Source organism: Pristis pectinata, chromosome 11, assembly GCF_009764475.1.
Source record: "Pristis pectinata isolate sPriPec2 chromosome 11, sPriPec2.1.pri, whole genome shotgun sequence".
NCBI lineage: Eukaryota > Metazoa > Chordata > Chondrichthyes > Rhinopristiformes > Pristidae > Pristis > Pristis pectinata.
The window spans coordinates 55,399,356-55,406,420 of NC_067415.1; positions in this window are offsets into that span (position 1 = coordinate 55,399,356).

Here is a 7,065-nt window from a genome sequence, read left to right on the forward strand (position 1 = left end):
GGCTCTGTAATTAATGAGGACACAATAAGAATTACAGAGTATGCCTGTTTTATAATCAACATTGTAACAGGTGATAATAAGCAACAGCTTTAATGCAATAAAAGTGTTTATTGTCTAAACTGAGATTTCTCCTCAATATTTTGATCTCTTTCAAATTAAAACTTCAGTAGGGTTAATTTTGACTTTGACGATGTAAAATGGGTAACAGCCTATTTTACAACTCTGTTGATTTTTATTGTATGACAGTAAAACATGCAGCGGAACAGACTGTGGCTCCTTTATCACCCATTTTACATTATCTCAAAGGCAAAACTAACTCTTCAATGTGAAGACCCTCTTTCAATTAGATAGTTATTTACTACATTGCTTAGTATATTACGTTTGAAGTGTTAAGCACCTACTATTTTATTTCAGATTATTAACATCTGCAACATTTTGCTTTTGGATCTGTACTTCTTCAATAAAATTGACTAAGAAGTCACATCCACTGTTATACGCTGTGATGAAGTATACACTTTTTTAATGATATTGCTGCACCAGTCAGCAGGTATCACAGAAAATTGCTAAGCTAACAGGTTTTGAGATTCTGAATGAGAAAATGAAGAGCAATTATTGTGTGAGTGATGTTATATTGAATGGGACCGTGATGGGAGTACATAAAATCTAGGGCTGACATTTGAATTTAAGAGTCTGGGGACGGTTCCTGCAATCTTGGTGGAGTTGCAAGCTGTTTCAGAAGGAACACAGATGTAGGCTCCTCTTGGGAACTGGAGAACACAGATAAAAATATTAACAATTATAGACTCGTATCTCCTGTCTCCTCTGAAAATAATCAACTCACTTGTCAGTCATTCTCTTACAGCTAGTCTTGCCAGGACTTAGTGCAAACTGAAAGCTTACAAGCTCCAAGAATAAAATGTCATTGTAAAACTGAAATAGGCCACTAACTGATTGATAGAATTTTTCTACTTCATTCAAATTGGACTCCATTCACTTTTTTTTAACCCCCAAGTCATTCTGGCTGGCCCACTTAAAGATTGCTTTTGTTTAAATTGTCATTCAGTTCTCACGTCTATTTTGGTACAGTTTCTGCACTTCATCACTTATGCTGCCATTATTCCTCCTTCCCAATCCCAAGAGTGCTCAATGGTGACTGCTCAAAAACATGGAGGAAATGCCTAACGTATCTTATAAAGTAAGAGTTGGAAAATTTACATTCCCATATCTTCTGCCTCAGGTTAATTATTGTTTGTTGAAGCCCTCATATTTATGGATCAGTAAGACTGACCAAGCAGTTTTAATACAAGAGAAATTGAAAGACACCGTTTACTTCCTAATGAAGATTATTTTTGGACTAACATCTTTTCACTTGTCTTTGGAAGGTGATCAGTTTTAAATCCTGATAGGAACTGGTCATTGTCTAGAAGCAAAGACATTTAATATCAGAATTGGAATCAGAATCAGATTTATTATTACTGACATATGGCATGAAATTTGTTGTTTTGTGACAGGAGTACAGTGCAAGACATAAAAATTACTATAAGTTACGAAAATAAATAAATAGTCCAAAAGAGGAATAACGAGGTAGTGTTCATGGGTTCATGGACCGTTCAGAAATCTGATAGGGGAGGGGAAGAAGCTCTTCCTAAAACTTTGAGTGTGTGTCTTCAGGCTCCTGTACCTCCTGCCCGATGATAGTAAATGTAAAGAGGGCATTTCCCGGATGGCAAGGATCCTTAATGATGGATGCTGCCTTCTTGAGGCATCGCCTCTTGAAGATGTCCTTGATGTTGGAGAGGGTTGCGTCCATGATAGGGCTTGCTGAGTCTACAGCCCTCAAAATAAATAACCTCATAAATAATAGTGTACACATACCGATGTTTTCTGATTCCCATCACTTCACATAATGTTATTCTGTAGTAATCTTACTACAATATGGTTAGATGCCAAACTTAGTTTAGTAGATGTACTCTCACCTGGCAGTTGTGGGTTAAATTCCATAATCTAGGATGAATTCTGGGAGTGTCCTCCAAGTTACATGCGTCAGCTTTTCAATCTGATGGCAATGACCCAACTCTACTCTTAGACAGATGGTAAAGATCCCTTGGTCATATTTGAAGAAGACCAGTGGGATTTTCTAGATGCCCTGCTCAAACCATTCCCTCAACCAACATATAATTATCATCAAGCATACATAACCACCAAAAAATTAACTATTGGGTTGTCATCCCATTGTAGTTAGGGGATTTTGTTGCATTCAAATTGGCTCCCAGGTTTTCTATATTGCGAAATTGACTTCATTTCAAAGGTATTTGGGCTTTGGCTCAAGGGGCTTAGGCGTAAAGCGGCGAGGCGGGAGAGTAGCAGGTAAGGTTTACCTGTTATCTGTTATAAATTTTTAAGTAGGATAAAACTAGGTAGGGAAAGAATTAGTTCAGATGGAGGACATGGTAGTGTGCTGCAGCTGCTTGATGTGGGAGCTAGTGGACCTTGCTGAGGAGCACAGTGACCATGTCTGCAGTAAGTGCTTGAGGCTGTAGGAGCTTTGGCTCAGAATTGATGAGCTGGAGTCACAGCTTCAAACACTGTGAAGTATCAGGGAGGGAGAGAGTTATGTAGATACTGTACATCAGGAGACAGTCACCCCCCTTAGAGCAGGTACTTCTGGGGTCCAGAAAGTAGATAGAAGGGTGACTGTCAGGGGAGAGAAAAGGAAAAAGAAAACGAACAGGCAGATAGTGCAGAGGACCCCGGAGGCTGTTCACCTCAATAACAGGTTTTCCGCTTTGGAAGCTGTTGAGGGGGATGACCTGCAGGGATCAAGCAGCAGTAGCCAGGTCTCTGGCACTGGGATCGGTCCTGCTGCTCAGAAGGGAAGAGAGGAGAAGAGGAGGGCAGTAGTGATAGGGGACTCGATAGTCAGAGAAACAGATAGGAGGTTCTGTGGAAGTGAGCATGAATCCCAAATGGTATGTTGCCTCCCAGGTGCCAGGGTTCGGGATGTCTCTGATCGGGTCCACAGGATTCTTGAGTGGGAGGGAGAACAGCCAGAAGTCATGGTTCATGTTGGTACCAATGACATAGGTAGGAAGAGGTATGAGGTCCTGAAAAGTGAGTTAGGGGAGCTAGGCAGAAGGCTGAAGAACAGGAAGGACCACAAGGGTAGCAATCTCAGGATTGCTGCCAGTGCCACGTGATAGTGAAGGTAGGAATAGGAGGAGATGGCAAATGAATGCAAGGCTGAGGAGTTGGTGCAGGAGGGAAGGTTTTAGATTTTTGGATCATTGGCATCTCTTCTGGGGAAGGTGGGACCTGTACAGAGAGGATGGGTTACACCCAAGGGGGGCCAATATCCTTGCAGCCAGGTTTGCTAGGCTGGTTTGGGAGAGTTTAAACTAGTTTGCGAGGGGGATGGGAACTAGAGGGGTAGGTCAGAGGAAGAAGGGGATGGGGAAAAGTCAGATCTAACAGGCAGAGAGGCTTTGAGGAAGGAGAAGCAGAGTACAGGGTATAAAAGTAGAAAGGTGGATGGGCTAAAGTGCATTTATTTAAATGCAAGAAGTATCAGGAATAAGGGTGATGAACTGAGAGCTTGGATAAGTACATGGGACTACGATATTGTGGCTCTTGCAGAGACTTGGCTGTCACCAGAGCAGGAATGGATATTGGATATTCCTGATTTTCAGTGTTTTAAAAGGGATAGGGAGGGGGGGAGAAGAGGAGGAGGGGTGGCGATACTGGTCAGGGATACTATTACAGCTGCAGAAAGGGTTGATAATGTAGAAGGATCTTCTCTAGAGTCAGTATGGGTGGAAGTTAGGAACAAGAAAGGAACAGTTACTCTACTGGGAGTATTCTGTAGGCCCCCCAGTAGCAGCAGGGATACTGAAGAGCAGATTGGGAGGCAGATTTTGGAAAGGTGCAAGAATAACAGGGTGGTTATCATGGGAGAATTCAACTTCCCAAATATTGATTGGCACCTGCCTAGTGCCAAAGGTTTAGACAGGGCAGAGATTGTTAAGTGTGTCCAGAACGGATTCCTGTCACAATATGTTGACAGACCGTCTAGAGGGAATGCCATATTAGATCTAGTATTAGGTAATGAACCGGGTCAGGTGACAGACCTCTCAGTGGGTGAGCATTTGGGGGACAGCGACCACCGCTCCATAACCTTTAGCATTGTCATGGACAAGGATAGGAGCAAAGAGGACCGGAAGATACTTAATTGGGGAAAGGCAAATTATGAGGCTATAAGGCTAGAACTTGAGAGTGTAAATTGGGATGACATTTTTGAAGGGAAATGTCCTATGGAGATGTGGTCAATGTTCAGGGATCTCTTGCAGGATGTTAGGGATAAATTTGTACCGGTGAGGCAGAGAAAGAATGACAGGGTGAAGGAACCATGGGTGACAAGAGAGGTGGAACAACTAGTTACGAAGAAGAAGGCAGCATACATAAGGTGTAAGCAGCAAGGATCAGATAGGGCTCATGAGGAATATAGAGTAGCAAGGAAGGAACTTAAGAAGGGGCTGAGGAGAGCAAGAATGGAACATGAAAAGGCTTTGTCAAGGAGAATCCCAAGGCTTTTTTCTCATACATGAAGAGCAGAAGGATGACGAGAGTAAAGGTAGGTCCGATTGGAGACAAAGGTGGGAAGATGTGCCTGGAAGCTGTGGAAGTGGGTGAGGTCCTCAATGAATACTTCTTTTCAGTATTCACCAAGGAGAGGGGTCTTGATGACGCTGAGGACAGTGTTGGTAAGGTTAATATTCTAGAGCATGTTGATATCAAGAGAGAGGATGTGTTGGAGCTGTTAGAAAATATTAGGACAGATAAGTCCCCGGGGCCTGATGGAATATTCCCCAGCCCGCTTCGCTAGGCGAAGGTCGAGATTGCTGAATCATTGGCTAGGATCTTTGAGTCCTCGTTGTCCACGGGAATGGTACCAGAGGATTGGAGGGTGGCAAATGTTGTCCCCTTATTCAGAAAAGGTAGAAGGGATAATCCAGGGAATTACAGACCAATGAGCCTTACGTCTGTGGTGGGCAATCTGTTAGAAAGGATTCTAAGAGATACGATCTTTGAGCATTTAGAGAATTATGGACTGATTAGGGACAGCCAGCATGGCTTTGTGAAGGGAAGATCCTGCCTCACAAGCCTGATAGGATTCTTTGAGCAGGTGACCAGAAAGATTGATGAGGGCAATGCAGTAGATGTGGTCTACATGGATTTTAGTAAGGCATTTGACATGGTTCCACATGGTAGGCTTCTTCAGAAGGTCAGAGGGCAAGGGATCCAGGGAGGCTTGGTCATGTGGATTCAGAATTGGCTTGCCTATAGAAAGCAGAGGGTTGTGGTGGAGAGAGTGCATTCAGATTGGAGGGCTGTGACTAGTGGTGTCCCACAGGGATCGGTTCTGGGACCTCTACTTTTCATGATATTTATTAATGACTTGGATGAGGGGGTGGTTAGCAAGTTTGAAGATGACACAAAGGTCAGTGGTGTTGTGGATAGTGTGGAGGGCTTTCAAAGCTTACAGAGGGATATTGATAGGATGCAGAGCTGGGCTGACAAGTGGCAGATGGAGTTCAATCCAGAGAAGTGTGAGGTGGTACATGTTGGAAGGACAAACTCCAAGGCAGAGTACAAGGTTAATGGCAGGATTCTGGGTAATGTGGAGGAGCAGAGGGATCTGGGGGTTGATATCCATAGATCCCTGAAAGTTGCCACACAGGGTAGCTAAGAAAACTTATGGGATGTTAGCTTTCATAAGTCGCGGGATCGAGTTTAAGAGCCGCAAGGTAATGATGCAGATCTACGAAACTCTGGTTAGATCACACTTGGAGTACTGTGTCCAATTCTGTTCGCCTCATTATAGGAAGGGTGTGGAGGCATTGGAAAGGGTGCAGAGGAGATTTACCAGGATGCCGCCTGGATTAGACAGTATGGATTATGAGGAGAGAATAAAGGAGCTAGGGTTTTACTCATTGGAGAGGATGAGGATGAGGGGAGACATGATAGAGGTATACAAAATATTAAGAGGAATAGATAGAGTGGACAGCCAGTGCTTCTTTCCTAGGCCACCAATGCTCAATACAAGAGGGTATGGCTTTAAGGTAATGGGTGGGAAGTTCAAGGGAGATATCAGAGGGAGGTTTTTCACCCAGAGAGTAGTTGGTGCATGGAAATGCACTGCTTGTAGTGGTGGTGGAGGCTGATACATTGATCAAGTTCAAGGGGTGTAAATGAGAGTGGTTATGAATGAGATGGCCATGATAGGCTATCTTCAACAAAAGCAGATCATAACTACCAAAAAGATGATAGTTCCAATCACACTAACAACTTGAGAAAGAAGTTATGCTCCAAGATCAGAAGCAAAGAACCTCCAAAGAATGAGTAGCAAATAAAGTTTTTTTAAAAAATGTTACTAACACTGGGACAGTCTTAGAATCTATATTGCTAATAAAATCTGAACATAATTTATTGTTCTAGCGGACAAGTTGAGAAATTATATATGTGAAGAGAGAGAGAGTGTGAGGGAGAGGGAGAGTTTGAGAGGGAGAGCGTGAGAGGGAGAGGGAGGAGAGGGAGAATATTTTATATGTTGTAAGGTAGCCAATCCTAGGTGGTATTTAAGATCTTTAATTCTGCAATTACCCACAATGGATGCAATTTAAGTGAGAATTACAGGCATGTAAATTATAACTGCTGTGCACAGTACGTGGTCTGTGATGCGGCCTGAAATAAATGAGATTTCAAGAGCATTGTCATTTAAAAAGGAATTTAATGCTAGAATATTTCCTTTCCCATATAAAAGGGCAATTGTCTTTAAGACTGTGGGTCCCACAATGTAGTGTACTATTGCACTGGATTTGATGTGAATTTACAAATTGCTCCCACTATAAAATACACTGAGTTTTTGTTAAATTATAATTACTCCTCAATAAACTGCTTGTTTCTAACAAAAATGTATGTGTGTCTTGTAGTTTCTTCACATAAATGCTTACAACTCTGTGCCAAACTATCAGCTTTTATTGGTTAAAGTTCCATTAAGTTCCTACACAG